Source organism: Camelus ferus, chromosome 17 (assembly GCF_009834535.1).
Source record: "Camelus ferus isolate YT-003-E chromosome 17, BCGSAC_Cfer_1.0, whole genome shotgun sequence".
In the NCBI taxonomy this organism is placed as follows: Eukaryota; Metazoa; Chordata; class Mammalia; order Artiodactyla; family Camelidae; genus Camelus; species Camelus ferus.
Genome location: NC_045712.1, coordinates 4,639,409 through 4,662,408, shown reverse-complemented (window position 1 = coordinate 4,662,408; position 23,000 = coordinate 4,639,409).

Sequence of the window (23,000 nt, the reverse complement as noted above, 5' to 3'; positions counted from 1 at the left end):
GTGCCCAAGAATTGCTGTAATAATTAGTATAGTGCCTGGAGCATAGTAAATAGTCAATATATGCTAGTACAGTGTTGGCAAACAATAAAGCTTTGGCATTTTCTTACTTAGAATTATTAGGGTCTAACTCATTTTTGGAATAGATCTGAGATTTACTTACATTGGCACTGTATCCAACTTCCTCTTAGTGGAAAGTAAACTCAGAGAACTTCAGAGATTCATGGAAGTCAGAAAGGAAATGTTGACCTAAAACATTAAAACAGCAAGTTATTTTTATTAAGAACATGTTGTTTTATTTTTGTTTGTATTTATTTATTTTTTCAGGAACAGTAAAGAACTGCAATTTAGGATGTAGCCAATCACAGACAAGTCCAGAGGAAAAAGGAAGGGAGTAACTTCTACTGAGGGGGGAAAAAAAGGGAAGCTGAGAAGGGCTATTCTAAATGAAAGTCCATTGCCCTTAAGTAGGAGTTCTGGGCTTCTCGCTGGCTAAGCTGCAGCATTTCTAATTGTCTGGGGCGTTGCTGAGCAAGGAGAAATTCTTCTTTCCAGATAGTAAAGCAGCTGCACTTCCATTTTTGGGGAGTGCAGGGTGTACTTCTTCCTGTGCCACGTGCCAATAAAGGTCTGTGCATGCAAATGATGGCAAGTGATAACTGCTGGAGATCTCCCTTCACAGACCAGTCCCAGATCTAGTTTTAGCTCAGGTGTCCTTTTTTTTTTTTTTTAATTTTCAGAAACGAACTTTGTAATCATAGAGCATTTGGTGCCTTATCCATCTGACTAAGGAACTATCAAAGAAACATCGTAACAATTCTAGGTTAGAAGGTAGATTCCAGTTTAAATGATCTGACTTCTGATATACTTACTATGCTTAACTAGTCTGTCACTAAGTGACAAAAATAAGGGGAAAAAAATGAAAGAGAAAATAAATGATTTCTGTACTTTAATTTCACCATAGATAAAATATACATAAAAATTATCTATCCCTCCATATTTCTAAGGAAAGTTTAAGATAAGAATTAACCATGAAATTTTAAATAAAAATCTGAGAGAATAAATGGCTAATGACTTCTTCCAAGGCAAGTTCTTCCAAGGAACTGGATGAACTAGGAAATATTTCATATATACAAGTATGATGTATTTCCATTATCGATAGCAATAATCTGTGCATCCCTGAGAAGATGAGGCCTCTGAGCAATTCCATCTTTCCATGGCTATGTAGACGTGTGACTGTCATCACATTTGATATAATACAATTAAAAGATCAACATGTTTATAAGTCAAATGAGTGACAACTGGAAAAGGCAACGTCAGGGACACCTTTAGTAAACCACCTCTGAGATATCAATCTTGTTATGTTATGTTCAGTCCCTTATCTTAGATACTTTACTTTCTAGTACTTTATACCAATTATTCATTATTCTACCTCACCCAAAAGTTATCTTGTATCCTCAGATATTAAGTTTACTTAAGTCTAGATTTAAGATGGAATGTATTTTTTTAGCTAAGTATTTAAATTTTTCCATGTTTGAGCATGAGTAACTCTTAGTTAATCAATATATTCAACTATCTAAAACACCCCAAATCATTATATGTATTTATTAATTTGTAAACAGTACACATATGAAAGGGAAAGGCGGGGTTTATAGGTGTTTAGTCAAGTACTTGATTAGACTCAAATAATATTATGACTGGAAAAAACCTGACCGGCTCTCTAGGGCAGAGTTGGCTTTTTTTTTTTTTTCTGTAAAGGCCAGATAGTAAATATTTTAGGTCTTTAGGCCAAGTAGTCTCTGTTGCCACTACTCAACTTTTCCATTGTAGTACAAAAACACCCATAGAAATGCAAAATGAACATGACATCTTTCAATAAAACTTCAATTACACAAAGAGGCAGCCTACCACATTTGGCCCTAGAGCTATAGTTTGCCAACCTTTGACCTAGTGCAACTGACTTATTTCATATGCGAGGAAATTAAGGCATAGAAAATTTAAATGCCATTATTAGCCATTATTAATTGAATTTCATGGGAAGAAAGAGCTTTGCTTACAAATTTTTATTTTGCCTTGTCCATGAATCCACCCTTCACAGGCTTGCTGGAATGTTTTGAGAATGAAAAAACATTGCCTGCCATATCAGTAAACAAGGGATGTTGCAGCCATCAAGTCACTACTGCTGCCCCTGATGTGAGCCCTGAGGGAACTCAGGATGGAGACAGCCCTCAGTCACTGCAGCCATGCCCAGTGGTGCACCCAAAGGGGACTCGGAATGGGAAAGAACAAGATACTGGCCCTAGATAGCTAAGGAATGATTTCAGTGAGAACAGAATCTTGTACCTTCCCATGTAAAGTGCTAAATTCCTTAACTTGAGATATCTGGTTTTCTTTAATTAACAGTATTCTTTTGATGTTCTAATTACCTGATCTTTGTTGCAAAAACTCCTGTGTATCCTGGCTCCTCCCTTGCCTCTTTGGAGCAGTCCCTCAGAGCTTTTATGAGAGGCTGCCTCTTTGGCTTGAAATCCTCAGGAAGTCCGCCAAATAAAACATAATTCTAACTTTTAGATTGTGCATTGTTTTTCAGTTGACAGTTTTTTTCTGAAATGTAAAACAAGATATGTCTTCTTTGTATTTAAATTCCTTCAACAATCCCTACTGACTTCCATGTGAAATTTAATTTTGGGGTGTAGCATTTAGGGTCTGAATTCATGAGGTTTCCACATGCCTGCACCTATTCCTCACTCTACTCTATTTTTCAGACATACTTCACTAGTCCCCCAACATATGAAAAGCTGGATCTCTTGTTCACTTCTCTATCTTCTGTGCCTAGCACAGTGCTTGATACACGGTAGAGTCCAAAGAAATAGCTGTGGAAGGAATGGATACGTGAAGAGCTTGCATCTGAAAAGAGCCTTGGGGCAAACTTGACAGAATACCTCCTGCCTGGTCCCCACTGAGATCTCCCAGGTCTCACCAAGTGTACACGGCAAATGGAAGAAGCAGGATTAGAAACAGCCCCCTTCTATGATCTCCATTGTAACCATCTCTGTATTATCATCTGGCCACTCAAGGAGCCCAATCATACCGTTAGCTTTACGAAAGTACTCCACAAACTAACTTCCTATGAGGAAGCTGCTATTTTAGTGCTCTGCAGAGTTTTCATCAGGTAGTCCTATTTCCCTCTGATTCTTTAACTTTGGAAAGAAACTGGATTTTTCAAATGTACCATTTGGTGTGAGTTAAGACAATCTGGAATTGTAACGTGTATTCCTATGGATAGTATGGTGACTCACAGTAGGGGGGGCATTTGGACACCTATATCCCTGAACCACCAGGAATGCTAACATACATTTCAGTGTTATGTGTGGGATTATCACCAGAAGGGAGTGCTTCCCAAGGCAGTGCTGCCCTATCCCCCTGAAAGTGCTGATTTGTTATCAGTGAGAGCCACACCAGCAGCAACTCCTCAGGGAATATCTTAAAGTCAGGCCCAAACAAGAACATGCTGTGATGTTCATAAGCCACACTGATTTTACTAAGACCGGCATTGTTTCTTTCTCTATAACTGCCTCTCAAACAACCAATATGAGGACAGTGCTTCTTTCTACTTTTAAAAGCATGACTTTTGAATTATCTCCATTCTAGCTATTAAATTAACTAATATGTCGACTAGACAAATACTTTCTAAATCATCAGTTTGATGTAGAAAATACCAAAGGGGGGGAAAAAAAACCTTACTTCTACCCTCTTAGGTAATTGGGGATCTGCAAATTAAACTGCAACATATTAGCAAGAGAAAAGACAAACTTTATTCACTTACGGAGATCTGTAAGGGAGGACAAAGCAAATATAACTCAGAGAAGCAGAATTTGGGACTTGTATATCAGCTTAACAAGGGGAGAGGGCTAGAGTTTTAAGGGAAAGTAAATGGCAGAAAATGACTGGGAAATTTATGTGGAAAACTAATGGAATATAAGGTTTGTTTCAATAAGGTCTGTTTATGCAATTTCTTATTCCCAGAGATGGGAGTCGCTCTTTCCCCCGTCCTTTAAGTAGGGTTTATTTATGACAGTTGAATTCTTCTGGGAGGCCCTGCTTTTGGGCAGATAAGGGGAGTGCACAGAGAGTGTCGTCCTCCATCTATTGAATCTCTAATGCCTTCAGTTCAACATTATTCTTATGACACTTCTGGACCCCTTCATGAGCAGCTACATACCATAAAGTGGAAAATCAAAGCAAAGGACCAGATAGTTCTGGGCGATAAAATTTCTGACTAGAATATCCAAATAACATGGTGGATGTGTTTGAAGGCTCTAAGTTAATGTGATGAAGTATCCACTTTATTTTCCACTTAAGCAGAGCATTATATTGAAAGTCAAAACCAGGCACACTCTAATTGAATGTCTCCTCCCAGAAGATTAAAAATTTCATATTAACTTTTTATCTCAAAATGAATCAATTAACTACTCAGTACAACCTGTGCTTTTTTGTATAGAATTTGGTCAATTTATTATCCTGTTAGGCAGCGCTGAACTCTTTAAAAAGGAAGGGCCTTCTGTTAGTATGTGGCAGCATCCACACAGTAATTAGAACCTGAGAATGTGGGGGCTAAAAGGTATCTTAGTAAGCAGACCACCTGATCCCTTGCTTTGCTGATAGAAAAACAGAGGTCCAGAGCAGTTAACGTGTTTGCCCAAGGTCAGCTAGCTAGTTAGTTTCTTACCTGAGACTTGGGTCCTAGGCTCAGCCCCACTTGAAACACTTGAAAAGAGAGGAATCTAATGACTTGTAGGTTAATGAATAGGAGTATTTTCGTTCAGTTGATGCAGCAAAGCCCTGGATATTGAGAAAACATAAAATGATTTAGAGCTAATTAAATACAGAGGGAAATTAGAAAATGAGGCTGAGGACAGATTTTTCTAATAATTTCAGGTAGACTTCTCATCTTTATGCTCTCGAAGTGCCCTTTGCATTTCTCTGTCACAGCATATTGTCACCCTGTTTTCAGGATGTTCTAGGTTGAATTGTGCCCCTCGCCCCCTTTAAATATTGATGTCCTAACCCTCAGTATCTCAGAATGTGACCTTGTTTGCAAACAGAGTCTTTCCAGAAGTAAACAAGTTAGAGAGAGGTCATCGGGTCACTGGACACTGATGTCCTTATAAAATGTTGGGAAATGTGGACACAGACCCACATAGAGGGAAGATTGTGTTAAGGGACAGAGAGAAGATGACCATCTACAGCTAAGAAGAAGGGCCAGGAACATATCCTTCCTTCACAGCCTCAGAGGGAACCAACTTTGACCTTGGGCTTCTATGCTCCAGAGCTGTGTTTAAGCTGCCCCGTTTGTGATGCTTTTTAAGGCAGCTTTGGAAAACTAATACACATTACTTAAGTTTTCCCCTATGCCAACCCTCACTGCCACCCTGTTGACCACCAGTGGGCATTGGGCTGACTCTTCTTTATTCTCAGAACCTTCCACAGTGTCTGGTCTATCCTGGGTACTCAACACTTGTAACTGAATTTACACAAAATTCAGTTCTTGCACCTATATTAACTCAGCTGATAATCACAACTACTCAGTGATCTGGGTGGCGTGCATATTATTATTCTTATTTAACAAATGATTCTCAAAGATGACAGCTTTCTCATCTAAGGTTACAAAGTGTTGCAAAGGTGACTGATAGGATTCCACGCAATTGCTTTTATACTATCACAATCCATGTTTAAAACCTCAGTCCATTTCTTTTGAATCTTACACTGCCTTTAATCCACATGCAACTTGAAGATTCTTTTCAACTAAAATTGTTTCCATCAGAAAAATAAATAAAATAATCTCACAACTGATTATTCAGCTTAATAAAACAGAACATAAAATTCATCAATCAAAACAGGATTTAAAACAATGAATTCAGTTTTGAAAAAAAATTGATGTTTGATTTTGCCTATTATGTTTACTGACAAACTAAAAATCTCAGGCCTTTATGAGGTTTTACAAAGTTCTCTGTCTATGGAAATCTTGGAAGAGACCTGCATTTACTTATTTAGGGTTGATTTTCAGGAATGATGTGTATTGACACCGATTAATAACAACAATAAATGAATAATTATTTCATCATCCTGTATATTATTTTGTTACACATAAAAAGTCAGTATTTCTTGAATGCTGGCTACATTACATGCACTCTGCTAAATCCTTTGTACATCAATCAGCACTCTGGCAGAAAAAAGATGGCTTAATTAAAAGGGTTTAACTGAACAGAATTTAATGAAAGGACATTTTTACAGAGTATGGGCAAGGTCAAGAGATTCACTGGTGGCTGGTGAGGTGCCCCAAATCTAGCAAAACTGAGAAGCTGTCACCACCCCAGGCCTGAAGGGGTGGGAAGGTATCACCAGAGTTCAGATGAGGAGTGTGGAAAAGGGGTACTTGACAGAGACTCTGGCCAGAGAGGAATACTGTCACTGCCAGACAAGTGGGAGGGCAGGGCTGCTCTCAACTTAGGCCCTCCCGACCTGCCAAACCCACCCGGAAGCCTGAGGGCCAGGGAGCCCAGCTGACACCTTCTGCAGGGATCAATCCTAGATAAGAGTTAAATAATGAACCGGAGGGGCAGTGGCAAAAGGAGGATAATCAGATTATTTTGTCTGCATCACCTAATGTAATCACCCCAGCCCTGAGATATATTTGACCAATTTAGAAGCTCAGAGGAGTTCAAAACAGGCCCATTTTTTCAAGAGCAAGTAAAAGTGGGGAGGATGGAATATCCCAGCTTTCTTCTGGGTCTAACAAGGGAAGAAAAAAGAAAAAAGTAATTTTGTTCTCAAAACAAAGCATTTTTCAAATGAAGGAAGAGGGGAGAAGCCATCAAGGAAATTATAGATAGGTTTTATATCAAAGGTATTGGTGTTTGGTTCAGAGAATGGAACGATGTGGTGTGGTAGGGGGGCAGGGCTGGTTGGGCATGAGGATGGAGAACACGCTGGACTAGTGATGAATAAATGGGCATGTGTTAATGGTGATGATCAAAGATGAAGAAATGAGGGACACCAGAGGGGAAATATGCTCACTACCTCCTGCAGAGCACTCTGTATTTAGTTAACATTTTCATTCATTTCATTTGGTTTGATATCCAAAGTATCTCGGAGAAATACAATTACCTTTCTTGGTGTTGTTACTGTGATTTTTTAATCTTGTTTTACAGATAAAGAGACAAGCTCAAAGGCGTGAAGCAGTTTGTCCAAAGCTATATAGTGCTGAGTGGTGGAGATGGAATTTGAATGCTGGCTTGAGGATTCTGTCTTGTGAACCAAGAATAATTACTTGTTTGCTGAAGTCTGGGAGCAGTCTGTGATACGGGGTGGTGTCAAACTAATGCACCTCCAGGAGTACTGAAGTTACAATTTAGTTTTCTTTAATCATTTCTCTAATCAAATCTCTGTTACTACCATGGCATGCTGGATATCCACACATTTTAAGTCCTTTTTTTTGGACTAGACTCCCTGTACCCCAGTGAAAAAGTTAATAAACTTGAGTGTAGCCCAGTCCTCTGATAATTTTCATCACTGGTTTCTTAGTTTATCTAATGAATCACCTGCCAAGTAAGTCTGATTAACAACCTCACTCCATAATCATTTTCCAACACATTCAACTGTTGCCTCTAGAGATTAATTGCCAAGGTTTTCTATCCAACTAAAGTAGGTTGACATTTAGCATCTTGGATTTATAGATTTCCTAGTAGGTTACTGGACTGTTCTCTTTGGATAGATTCCCCAAGCATTTGAAATTGGATTTCCCCAAGGACAGGTCTATATAAGTAGAGGAGCTTATCACATCATTTCACTTCAGTCTCTTCTTAGAGAACTTGGTTTATTACAGTCTTGAAAACTCTACAGATGTTTCTCTGACTCTGAATTTGTCTGAATGTACCAGTTAAAATCATGACTATTGTGGTCTACACATTCACTTTAGATTATCTTCTCATTCCATATACATATTTGTATGTTGTACACAACAGTATTACAGAAAGGTAGTGACAAGGAGCCCCACCCACTCACTCACAAGGTCAGGGACATCTTATTAATCTCTCTATTCCTTCCAAACTATCAGAGCCTTGTACATTTTAGGTGATTAAACAAAATTTTCTAGCATGTTTTACTGACTTTGAAGAATACTAAACTAGTTATTTAATATTCTGATGCACATATACTCAAGGTAAACTGCAGTACTGGCAACTGAGAAAATAAGCTTTGGGGCCAAAATATTTGAGTTGTCTCTTGTTTTAGTTTCCAATGATAAAAGCCTTTTAAACTCAGTTAACCTAAGAAAGGAAATTGGAAGGAATCAAGGGCAGAGACGACAGAAGCACAGATCTTTGCTTTTCTCAGTGTGAATTTTATTATTTTCTGTCTACAGAACTCTGCTGTTTTCTGTGTCAATGGCTGTCACATTATGCCTGATTTTACTTGTCACCCACTCAAAGTCACCTGCATAGACTTAAGGTTAATTGTTAACTTGCTCCAGTTTCAAATTCCTAGGGAAAAAAATCTGATTGGTTCGTCCTTGGTTACAAATTAATATCTACTATCAAACAGCTCTGGCTTCCAGAATTGATTCATGACTGCTAAGGTAGCTGGGTAGAGGTAGCAATTCCTTGGTCAAGCCCCAAATGTTTCTGCAGTCCCTAAGATGTTTGCTTGGCCAGGATTCAGGAAAGTTTCCCTCACCTCATCTCTTCCTCTGTCTTTGATTACAAACTACCTAATATTTAACTCTGACCCTAGACTGTGAAACCCTTAAGCCAAACTGGTGACATGCTTTTAACAACAGCTTGACTTATGGGGGAAAGATTTATCTCAGGATCACTGTAGGGGGAAAGGGTAAATCCTAGGTGTTTTGTTTCTAAGTAGAGGGAGCTAAACTGTATTATTATTTAGATGCCAGCCTTTCTTAACTGACCCTGGGCGAGAAAGTCAACTACATCATTTCAGTGGGATTTTGTAACACAGTGGTGATTGAGGTGAAAGTTTTAGGAGATTGTTCTTTTTTTTCTGAGAGAAGACTGGGGAGACCAGGGTGAGACATTTCTATATTTGCACGGCAAGATATCTTTAGTGAATCTCTTCTCCATTCCTCAGCTAAAGACATTTAAACTTTTTCTCCACAGCAGAATCATCACCGTTAAGATATCATGCTAAGCCCTCAACCTTTTTCTAGCAAATATAGAAGGCAGCAAAATAGAGGTCAGATGAGCCAGAAATTCCATTTAGGAAACAGTTAGACAAATCTACCTCTTAATGAGCATGCTGTGTAGTTCTCTGTTTCCCCCTACCCCTACTTTTTCTTCCTCAAAATATAATCTAAATAATAAAGCCATCATATCTGGTTAACACTTGTGCCTTTAGGGAACTACAACATAAAGTCACGGAGGGGAAGATGTCATATGACAAGCTTTCCTTGGTTTACAAGGACCTGAGGTTAAGTAATTTCTTCTTCTGTTATGGTTTTAAAATATTTACTTCAGAAGTTGTCAGATCAGCCTGGCATGGTCCTTGTTACAAGTAAATCGGCTCCTTCTGTCAAGGCTCTGGCAATCAGCTTTCCCAGAGATGAGGCTGATATCCCAAGGCCTGCCCGCCTCCCTGTTGAATTTATCTATTTGTGTATCTCTGCACTTAGGCAGACAATGTAATACATCTATTTATCGTCACCACCAGCATATCTGTCTAAAGCTATATCCAAAGGCATGTGTTCTCATATAGCGAGAGAGGCACATTAGTCTGGCTCGATGCCACAGACACAGGCTTTATCTTGTGAGTTATCTGAAGATAAGGGGCTTGATTGTTGTCAGACACCACAGAGAGTCATTACTGTGTGACTGCAAGGAGGCTGACAATTCAACTGGGTAAAACTCTCAGCTGGTTCTGCATCAGAACTCAGAGCAACAAAAATGACAGAAGGAAGGGTCCTGGTTCTCTCTTAATTGTAAAATAGACTGTTTTCCATCAGACCATGAGTTCTTTGAGGTCACTGATTTATCATTATACTTGATGATTTAAAAAAAAAAACAGAACATAGTAGATAATAAATGTTTGTGAGCAAATAGATGAATGGATAAGTGGATGGATGGATGGATAAATGGATGGATGCGTGCTTGGCTGCATAGATGAAAAGTCTGATGCATCAAATCATGGCTGGATGAACTAGACTACTTATTTTCAGACCCTTCTGCATAATATAGTGTGTTAGGTTTTTAAGAATGCATGACTTTTAAGTAATCTCTAGTGTGGCCCCTGCCTAACCCTCTGACTTCTTGTAACCTCCTCTCCTTACCCACTGAATTCTAGTTACACTGGCCTTCTTTTTGTCAGGATCACTGCACAAGCTATTCTCCTTGACTAACAGGCTTTTCTTCATAATATTCACACATCTAGTAGTCTCCTGACATGCAGATGTCACCTTGCATGGTCTATCATTAGAAATGATTCTTCTAACTACCAAGTCTGAAGTAGCAACTAGGTTGTCTTTCATCATAGCTCTATTGTAATGATCTCCTTAGCATTTATTATACTTTTATATGTTTATTTAGTGGTTTTGTGTGTGTGCTTTTATTTTTCTTTCTCCTCCCAATAAAATCTAAGCTTCACAAGTATTTCCTAGATTACTTAGGACTATAGCTTCTGTGTAAGTATCTAATTATCTTTTGACTGACTAAATGAATGAATGGGAACAAAATCAAATGATTTTCCATAATTTTAACTAATAGAACTTCTATTTATAATATGCTTCTGTAACATATTTAGAATAACATTAATTAGACAATTTAGATGGGCACAGTCTTTACAAAGATTAAATCTCCTATTTAAAGAAAGTGATTATGTTGACCTGTTTATCCACCAGCCTTGAAAATATATCAAAGGATAGAAACAAAAATAAAAACAATAGTGCTACTTCCTTAAATCTTTTTGGGATGAGGTGAGGTATAAATACACCTGAACTCATACACACGCACACACACACACACGCACGCACCCACATATATTCCTATATTTCAGGGATTTATTAGTTCAGACTAATGAAAGATATACATTCTTGTAAACAGACCATTTTTAGTACTTATTCTTTGCTCTATAATGATTTAGAATTGGAGAATTTTTTTCCAAGTGAAAAGAGGATTTTACTGGAGTAGTATGGTTTTGTAGATAGCAGTTTTGAATTTGATGAACTGTTTTGGTTATTATGATTGGGAATAATAATGGCATTTGGTAGCCAGCATTGCTACAAATTACTAAGCATGGAAAAGTCATCCACAATGAAGAAAACTTTTCATATCTCTCACAACTTTCAAAACTGTTCATAATCACCTGAATATAGTTCTGCTTTTCTTTTCAACACAAAATATTTTGCATTCAAAATTACCAAATAGACTCTAGCTGCAAGTGCTAAGATCTGGGATAAGGACTGTGGACTGTTATACATTGTACTCCTTTTTTTCTGAAAATTTATTAAAATTCAGTTATAAAGGCTGGCTTTAACCATATTAAAACTGGCCTAGGAAAGATGATCACAATGTGAGATCTTCTCAAAGACCATTACCTTCATCAGCCAACTATCTTTCTGAATATCTAGAAGTATGACAAAAAAAAAATTCAGAGTTAGGTAAAGAGATGTTTTATTAAAAAGACCACTGCAATAGGAAGAGGAGAACTAATGCAACAGAGAGAATGCTTTGATTCTAAGATCTGCAAGAGACTCAAAGGTCAGTGAGAATGGTTCTTCTTTCGTAAGTAGACGTGAACAAAGCTGGAAGAAACTGGAAGGTGGCGGAGGAGGTGTGGAGAAGCCTGGCTAAAGTCTAGCCCAGTCAAGTCAGCAAGCATTTTGTCCAGATTGGTCAAATTATATGAACTGGGTAAATCAAATCAACGTTCTTTTCTCAAAACTGCACTCAAAAACTGTTTGCTCTTTGGGGAAGTCACATCACTAGTGGTCACACCACTTGTGCTATGTGAACAGCCAATATACTTCCTTGTATCAGTCTGCATTTGTGGCCACAAAAATCATGGCAATTCTAGAAGCATAGGGGCAACAGGTGACTATTGTATTTTATCATCTAGTGTAGTCATACTAAAGCAATTACGCAGTGAAAAATATATTATTCCATCAGTTGATTTCCTTTTGCTTCTCCATTATGTCAATTTAGAGCATTATATAACTTTTCCATTTTCCTAGATTATAGACAACAATGTCTGTGAATTTAATTTCAGGATAATAAAAGAGGCATTATGAACTATTTGTTCTCTAAAAGGGCTGAAGGTCCTTTAGAATTGAGAACCGCCATTTCACTATCAGATTATTACTTACGGATAATGACTCTGAAACTAATAGAAGTTGAAAACTTCGCCCAAAGGTACAGAGAATATTGATATAATTATACACATACATACTCTCAAATTGTTAAATATTTTTGGCATGACAAACATGGCGTTAGGATTACAGATGCTTAAATAGCCTCTATTCTGTCTATTAAGAGAAAAAAAATGTTCACACATAAATGATAAAGCGATTGATTTAGCAAACAAATTTCTACAAAATGTCATTTCTGATAAGCACAGTAATTAAACTTTGCTGAGAGATTCTTGCCATATTTGGAACACATGGGAAAGTAAAGAGAAATTCTCTGAGGATCTACTTCTTGATCAGTAAAATGGGAAAAAAAGTATGTGCCTCCTAGCATGGTGAGACTTAAACAAGCCAAGTGATGTGATCCATGATTTCTAAATATTAACATTTTCATAAATTCTCTGAAGATACTATCAAAATGTTGACTCTTATTCATTAGATTTCAATGGGGCTTGAGATTCTGCATTTTAAGCAAAATCTCTACTAATTGCCAATGATACTGGTTGGAGACCACCTTAAATGACAAAGATGAAATTTCCCTGGCACATCCGAAGGGGCTGGTTCTGGTTGTATCCCCTTCCCTTCTCCTCCCTTCCTCTACTCCTGTCTTCCCTTCTTGTTCTAACTCTTTTTGAAACTACAGGAAGACATGGCTTGGTTTTCTTGATTGCTTTTTATATTTTAAAATCACTGCCATTTCACTTATTTATGAGCTTTTGAAAGTAGGGAAGACAAGAAAGTAGACAAGATGTAGATTGTTTCAGGTAATAAGAATTAAGACTCAATTGAAAGAAATGATTAAATTAGCTGCTTTCATCTTCCCATACTCCAAACTTAATATTCGTAATGTCACCTTGCCCAAGTTCAAAGCAGCCCTACTATATCAATACAGCTAGTAATAGAAAAGGAGGGAGGTATTATTGTTATTTTATCCTACAGTAGCATCCCTGTTTGCTAGGTAAATATATATCCATTTATCTAAAACAGACTCACATGTCTAACTCATTTTGTGAAACAGTTTTGCCATTCTTCAACCATGAGCTAAAAGAGCACTAATTTTTTAATGAGAAGAAATGATAAAATGAGACACAAAGAGTTTTATAGTCTCAAAATCCCACAGATGCTTATTCAGTGGGTCTTATAAGAATGATAGTTTTTTTTTTTTAAGAAATCCAATTCTAAGGTATGTTGTATTTTTCAGTTTCACCAACAGATGACACTAGTGATTCTGTAAACTTTTTTTTTTTTTTTTAAATAGCTTATCAAGGAAACTCTTCAAGGCTGCTGTTTTGAGGATAAAAGCCCAAGCTAAAGAAACTATTAACTCTGAAATGTTAGTATATTACAATTATTGTTTTATAGAGTTTTATTGTTTTTATTGTTATTTTCACAGTATTTGCAAAAGTATAATCAAAGATTGTTCTTGCGGCTAATGGCTGAATATCTCAATTCTGTTCACCAACCCATAGTTCCAGCAATAATTCTTAAATAAAAGAAAGTCTGAGGTACTTTTATGAAAGGGATATGTAGATATATATTTCATATTGTAAAAATTGGATGCCTGTTCCTTCATCTATAAAATCAAATAGAGTGAATATATTCTTAGGCATCTTTCTGCTCTTTATTAAAGGCACTGAATGGAGTAGCAAGGATACAGCATAGCAAGACAGGACACTGCCTAAAAGAATGGTCAAACCAAGTCACCTAATAAAACTGGTTATGTCATCAATCACTGGGGCCAAAGTGCCTCAGCAGTAACATGGGAATTTCAGGCGACATGGCAGTCATGCCTTCCAGGAGTCTGTAACCTGGAAAACAATGTGAATGTGAATGGTTCTTCTTCTGACAGATCTCTCCACGACTCATTCACATTCTTGATTTGAGATATTTGGCTCTGGACACTTGAAACCTAGGCATTACTGGGCATATCTCACTCCTGCCTTTTTGGTTGTTCCTATAGTCACATAGACTGATGATTCTTTTCATAACTGTACATTGACAACCAACCAGATGCTTCATGGAACTCCTCTCTCCCCCCAGTAACTCCATGTTGGATACAGACATTAATTAGTCTGTGGAATTAAATTTACAAAAAGGAGACACAAAAAAGCAACAGGTGTGTGGTGTTACTTGCTGTGATGTGCATTAAGTAATCTGTGGATCCAAAAGGAGCTGTGTGTACCAGCAGGATATGCTTTCCAAAGGGCATGTTCAGAAAAAGCCCATATAAGGCTGCCAGTCAAAGGAAAACACTCCATTTTAACTAGGTATTTAAGAATATTTTATAGAGACATGGTTTTCTTTCAGTTCGTTAAAAATTTATATAATGCGTGATTATTACTCAGGTGTGAAGCAGAAATCATATAAACCATTGTCATTCTTGATGAAACAAAAGAATATTGAGTAATGCTAGTCATTTTTCATTCTTTCAAAAATGAGTAAAAGTGATTGGCTAATAAGAAGCCTGTGTGCAATGAAAAAAACAGCATTCTGTCTTTATTGTCTTTTTTTTAAATAAAAATTTCTGTAGTTTTCTTTTTAGCAATAAGTGAAACTCCTTGCTAATCCTTTCAAAATCTAGTACCAAAAAAAATGATGAAACCTCATAACATAAATGCACAACTTTTTTTACATTTATGCTTCAAGCTTTTTTGTGTACTATCTATGAAAACTTTGCTTACCTAATATCATAAAGATGTTCTATGGTTTTCCCCCTGGGATTTTTAATAATTTTAGCTTTTGCTTTTAGATCTATAATTCATTTGCTGCATGGTGTAAGACAGGGGATGTAGTGGGTTGAATTGTGGTCCCCAGAAGATATATCCTAGTTCGAACCCCAGGTACCTTTGCATATGACCTAATTTGGAAGTAGAGTCTTTATAGATAATTAAGGATCTTGAGATGAGGTCTTCCTGGAATCAGGGTGGGACTAGAATCCTTATAAGAGAAAGGAGAAGATTTGAGACACAGACATGCAGAGGGGAAGGATATGTGAAGGTATTTATGTATTCTGATACATACTTTTGATTTTTATTTTTCAAAGTATTTTCTTATTTCCCTTGTAATCTCCTTATTGACTTTTGGATTACTTAGAAATGTACAATTTAATTTCCAAATATATGAGGCACTTTCTCATTATGTTATTATTATTGATTTGTCATTTAATTCTGTTTTGTTCAGATAATGCACTCTGTGAGATTTCAAACTTTTGACATTTATTGAGTCATGTTCTGGCCCAGGGTGTGATCCATCTTAGTGAGTGTTTCCTATTTACTTGAAAATAGGCTATACTCTAGAGTTTAATATTATATGTCACAGTTATATGTCAATTAGGTCAAGTGAGTTGATTGTGTTGAGATCTTCTATATACATGTTATTTTCTGTGCTTGTCCAATCAATTTCTGAGAAGGGGATGTTAAGAATCTGACTATAATTGTGTGTTTGTCTATTTTTCCTCTTCTGACAGTTATTGAGTCATACATCTTAATACTGTATTATTACATATATATATATATGTATTTATAATTATGTCTTCCTGATAAATTGCTTTTCTTGGAATGTATTGTTCATTACCTCTTATAATACTTTTGGTCATGAAACACACATTGCCTGGTATTACTATAACCATGTCATCTGTTTTTACTTTACTCTTTGTGTGCTTTTTTCCTTTCTTTTATTTCCAGTCTGACAATGTTTTATATTTTAAAATCATGTCTTGTAGAAAAGACATAATTGGATCTGTTTTATTTTCATTCAGCCTACCAAACTGCTGCCTATTAATTGGAACTGTTTAGTATATTTACATTTAACATAATTATTGATCTTTTCGGTTTAAATGTATCGTCTTCTATTTGTCTCTTCAGTGTTTTCTCTTTTGTACTTTTGCTTTCTTTTAAATTATCATTTATTTCAGCACACCATTTTATTTCTCTTACTGATTTTGTAGCTATTTCTCCTTTTATGTCTTCACTGGTTTGCTATGGGGAACAACACATATCATTAACTTGTGAAAGTCTATTTAGAGTACCCCTTCACTTTTCACATTATCTGAGAAGTTTTGGGAGGTTTTGCTCTGCATGTGCAGAGCCCAGTCCTGAGCCAGAGAATACTCTTATGAACTACAAAGCCCTCGTTCTGCTCAGAAACCTCCTCTCTGTTGTTCTGTGCTGCAGATTCTGACCATATAGCTGCCTAAACTCTTGCGTGCCTCTTCAGCTCAGTTGGACTCCCAAGCTATGCTTGGATCACAGCTCTCTGAAATATGGTCATGAAATTATACTCAGGCAGAGAACTGGATTATTGCAATGCTCACATGATGAGTTTTTCTTCTCTCAGTCAGCACAGTCTTGTGCTGCCTGCTGGCCACTCTTGAAACCAGTGGTTTCATCTATTTTGTCAAATTATAAAGTTTTATCTGGTAGAAGGGCTAGTTTCATAACAATTATTAAATTATGACCAGAAGTGGAAGTCCAATCTGAATGTACTTGTTTTTGAGAAGAAAGAAGATTAACAAGTACAGCAAACTTGGGGAATGCAGAGAAACTACCATACATTTGTAACGGCAAACAATTGTAAGAATTTTTTTTCCAAGTGAGGGGATACCACAAAAAGTACCATGATTCATGAGAAGGCATGTCCTTGTGTCTTATTTTTAATAGCTGCCTGTAATTTAAGATGAGTTAAAATCACTGTCTCTTGAGTTAGACAAAGCTGGATTTGAATCACACCTCGGCCTCATGAGTTGCATAAATATTTATCTCTTTAAATACCAATTGCTCTATATAATTGAGATAATACAAATAATATATATCTCCTATGTACATACAAGACTCATTGTCTTGAGTGTTAAATGAGGTATTTCACTAAGTTGAAAGACAGAATGTACTAATAACTCAATAACTGCAAGTTACGGTCATTAGCATCAGCAACAACATTATCATTATCACTCCCTCATCGTTCAGACATCCTATGTGCTTGATTACGATTAGGCAGTTAGTAATCTACAAATATATTTTTACAAGCTTTGAAGTAAATCCATGTAGAAGAATGAGGTTATATAGTGAGTCAGTATATACATTAGATACAACATAAAACAGTTCATAAGCCCTGAAATCCAACTCTGCATTCCCATAACTGGACATTATATTCTCATGATAGCTTTCACCCACATATCGACATTACTCACACGTATTTTAAGATAACAATGTAAATGTTAGTCATTATTTGGTGATTTTTTTTAGCTAGTTCTCAAGTTCTCTTTAAGAAACACACTGAAGTCTGACTTTAACCTACAGATTAGCTAAATGAAGATTGGGTTATCAAAGGACTTTTCTTTTTTTCCCCAACTAATCTGTTTTTGAAATAGTTCTCTCTGAAGTGTAAGAGAATTCTTAGCTGTACTTGACCAATAAAAAAAAATTATCCATTAGCAGATAATGAAATGCTATTTTCAGACTTCTAGGTGGATAATTCATTGTTGCAACCCAAACAGTGACAACTTAAAACTTTACTCAAAAAGGACAACAAAGGAGATAGTACACATTCGTATCTATCACACTGGTCTAGGGGGAAACTGAAAGAGCTGACATCAGGGGTCTTTCCGGCCCCAGACAGATATTATACAGAACTCTGGTCGCTTATAGGTAACATTGAAATGGAAACAGCTGGAAAACAGCCGTTTTATCTTATCAGATCTTTTCAGAGGACTTAACAGTTCACGCTAGCATAACCTGAGCAATATTTGCAAGGAATTGCTAAGTAATGAAAATTTACCATATAGTGCCAACCAGAAATGAAAGTATCATGTCAGCACAATTCCCGTCAGATGGTCTTTAGATAAAGATTCTGGGCTTTTAACTTCATCTAATGAAAAAACCTGGGTAATCAGTCTTGTAGTGTAATGGAACTTTTATCTCACTGTGTAAGTAAATTATGGAGAGAGTTATACACTCAGGAGGTGACCTACATAGTATATTCAAAAGGCAAAATTAAGAACGGTATTCAACCTTGAACCAATTTTTTTCATCTTCTCTGAAAACTTAGGGGGATGGGTTTGGTGAAGTACTGAATGCAAAACATGTCAAAAGAAATAGTATTTTATTCCCAAGATAGTCCTTAAGGGTTCTTATCTTTTTTAGAGAGTAAATATGGAACTGCTTGAAATATCTCAATCTACAACTTTGGATAAAACTCTGACCTCTGGAGTCAGCAAGATACTGGTTCAAATAGCAGTCTAGACATTTACTTTCTTTGTGGTGTGGGTGATTTATCTGAGTTTCTGAGCCTTATACGTAAAATAAGAGTAGTACTTGCTTAGCAGACTTAATCTGATAAATCAGTAAAATAATTAAAAAGAAATGGTATCCTTATCCTGGACACATTCGAATACTCAAAGGTACCTATTACTGTTGATGATGACATTCATTTGCGACAAGTGAGTTACTAAACCTGTGTGGCCCACGTCTTCCAGCTTTAAAAGGGAAATATACAAGGTTCCATTACTCTACAACTTTATAAAAGTTTTTGAAAGAATTAAGCAAGTTAATTAATGCAAAATGAGGGAAATAGTGCTTTTCACATTATAAATGTTTCGCAAGTGTTACATTTTGTTATCTGAAGCCAGAGTATCAGGTAGAGTTTAAGGAAAACACATGCTCTGGAACCTTCCTGCCAGGACCTGAGTATCAGCTCTATTACTTACTCAATCTCTCTGTACCATAGTTTCCTCATCTCTAAAATTTGTGGTTTAGTAACAGCATCTGTCACACAAGGTACTTGTGAGAATTAAATGGGTTATACATATAATGAGCTTAGAACACTGTCTGATACATAGTAAGTGCATAGTAAATGATTTGATTCCCTGTGTGTGTTCAACATTCAAAAATCGAAATTATGGTATATTTATACAAAGGAATACTACTCAGTGATAGAAAAGAATAAAATAATGCCATTTGCAGCAGCATGGATTGACTTGGAGATCATCATTCTAAGTGAAGTAAGCCAGAAAGAGAAAGAAAAATACCATATGATATCACTCATATGTGGAATCTAAAAAAAAAGAAAAAAGAAAAAGAGGATACTAATGAACTCATCTACAAAACAGAGACAGACTCCTGGACATAGTAAACAATTTTATGGTTACAAGGGGAAAAGGGGAGGGAAGGGATAAATTTGGGAGTCTGAGATATGCAAAGGTTATACACCATATATAAAAATAGATAATAAACTAATTTCTGTATAGCATAGGGAACTATATTCAATATCCTGTAATAACTTTTAATGAAAAAGAATATAAAAATGAATATATGCATATATATGCATGACTGGGACATTATGCTGACTATATACATCAATAAAAAAATTCAGTAACATTATAAAGATTCATATAACAAGCAACCATGTTTTCAGCACCAAAAAGTAGTAAGTGCTACATGTAATATCTTTCTGACAAAATAAACAAATTTAATACCTTTTTTATACTGAATGAAATATTGAAAGGTTTTTATGTCCCATTTTTATTATAATCCTGCCACACAATTTTAAAATTAGACAATACCAGATATTGGTGAGGAACATGTGCCCTTGGAACCAGATCTCCTGAGTCTTGAATTTTAGTTTTACTACTGGATATGGTTCTATCCTGGCTGAGTGTCATAACTTTCCTATATCATTGTTTTCTCATCAGGAAAAAGCTGATAATAACATGTTCCTTACAACTCCATCACTAAGGAAAAAACATATAGGAAAAGTTCTGAGCACAGAGTGTGCCATATAGTAAATGCTCATTTTGTTGAAAAACAGAATCCTGAAATATTTTCTTGAAGTCCTACGGTAGGACGAGATTTGAAAAGTCATTTCATCTAGTCTCCTTCCTATGCAACTTCAGTGTCTTGAATTTAAGTTCTAGGAGGGCAAGATTTTTGCCCATTTTGTTCATTTTGTATATATTTGTATATCTCCAGTACCAACAGTAAGAACTCAATACGTGTTTATTGGGTGTTACATGAATAGGAAAATCATTGCTTTAGTCAAATAAGTGGCTACTTTTTGTTTTTTAAACAATATAGATTTTAGTTACTTCATTTTTTGAATGATTTGCCTTATGATCTCAGCCCCGCCAACACTGATTTACGTGTATGGATTATAGTAGCTAACATTTATGTTGTGCTTACTATGTGCTAAGTAAGCACTATTCTAAGCACTTTGCCTGTGGTAGCTCATTTATTCCTCACCCCAATTCAATGAAGAGAGTGTTACTAGTCCATTGCAAAGATATAAACCAAGGCACAAAGAACTAAGTCGTTCTCCTAGGATCATATAGCCAATAAATATTAGAGCCAATTATCAAATTTAATCTCAAACCCTGGCTCTAAAACTTTTGCTTTTGACCAGAGTACGTTGGCTCTATTTGTTTTTATTTTATAGACAAAAAAAAATGTTTTAACAACTGTTTATTCTTGTGGGGTGGGGAGAGAAAGAAAAAACTGAGTGGCAGACTCATTTCTTCTAAAATCTAACTACTTGACTCAATCTCCCACCTCATGAAACCATGCAGACCTTGAGAGGAGGGAAAAAAAAAAGGATGTACTACTCTTCCCTTACACACAGTAAAAGAACGGGAGAACCACTTCAAGAGGGTCTTTATTTGGAGCACAATGTCTGCAAAAGTGTTATGTATACTGTAGTGTGATCTTTAGCTAATGTTAAATCTCAGTCCTACTAGAGAGCCAGAAACAGAACAGACAAAGTAGGGCCTGATTTGTTCACCTAAAAGTCTTTCCTTAAGTATAAAACTGTCCCTGGAACCCCAGACCATCTTAATGCCCTAAGTCAGAATATCCATCACCTTATTTGGGGTTATTTTCTATACACACTTATTAATGGTCTTGTCACTATATAGATACATATCTGTCTCCTCCACTGGTTCATTCTCAAGAGTGAGTTCTTTTTCTAATCACTTTTTTTTTTATCTTAGCACTTAGCATAGCCCAGCACTTCACAGACACTCAATAAATATTTAACCAGTGAATGAATGATGAAAATGGTTTTAAGCAGCAGATAGTCCATCTACAATCTCACCAGGCACATTGTCCTGCTCTACACCTACTGAAATGGGCTGACAATCAGAGAAAATCATGTTCTTTTTTAACTGTAGATTTTAGCTCTTAAAGGAATAACAAATGAAGACCTTTACCCAGATTAAAGGAGGCTATTTCATTATTATTATTATTATTATTATTATTATTATTATTATTATTATTATTATTAAGATGCATTGATACCTGGTAGCACTTGATTGAGGTATTCTTCACTGAGATGGTCATTGAAGGCTTTAAGCTTAAACACTGCTAAATTGTGAAGAGAAACACAAAAGATAAAGATTTGCATTTTCTTTGATCTACTCAGGGTGTCTGATTGAGTTTTCACTTTCTTTAAAAACTGTATCAGACTGAAACTTAACTTATAAAAGAGCAATAGAAACTAGTGTTTTAGAGAGTTTCATGCTATTTTATAGAAGCAAGGTGATGATAGGGCCACAGGTACTAAATTCATTCAATTTTGAACTTAAATTACTTGGGGATATCAGTCTCTTCATTGCAGTACTCTATGCCACACACAGGCAAACACACACACATTATCTCACTCTTTCTCCTTCCCACTTCCCCACCTTATGTCCCTTTTAGAAAGCTGTACTACATTAACAAAAAAATTTGTTGTTGCTTTACCATAAAAATACCAAAATCAGGGAGTGAAGTCTTCTGAGGGTAAGAATATTTTGCTTACATATGGGTCATATTTATCCTCGGTGCTTTCATTTACTTGAGTTTTCTGACATAAAACTTTCCTGTAGACTAAACAACAGAAATTCAGCTAAATTAAGTGAATTGCCTCAAAGATGCCCAGATTGTAGGTCTCATTGCTGGATACCATACAGTAGACTGTATGAGACCGTTTGCTATTTGAGTAAAATGGGAACAGCTCACTTTAAACCTGGTGACATGCATACAATCAGGCTGTGTTTAACTGTATACCTATGAAACCCATTTCAGTATGGGTTTCCACTGATAACTGATAAATCTATACATTAATGAAATCAAATGGAGAAGATGCATGTGGTATTTTAAGGTAGTTTTTTCCCCACGTATATAGAAGAAACCTTAGAATTAAAAGTTGCCATCATTACTTTTGTTGCTTTTTTCATCTACAGACTAAATGACTTCTTGGCAGTACCTTATAGACTCAACTTTTTTATTACAAAGGGATTTTTAAGCAGTAAATTTGTACATTTTCCCTACTTGACCACTTCCTTTAAAGGTCATCCTAAACAAGTTGGACTTAGGAATGAAAAATTTCCAATATTTAAGTCACTCAGGTGATAGGGGATAAATTGCTTAATTTTTGAAGGTACATTAAGGCAGGTGATTAGGGAACCATTATGTGGTAAAAGCTCATTAATATATCTCAAAGAGGCAATCTACTCCCACTTAACTTTATTGACCTGCCTGATAAATCCCTCTGAAGGTGATGGTGGAGTTCCGTTTATCTCAGGGAACACAATTTAGGTATAATTTTAGTTAGAGTCATTGTTGAGATA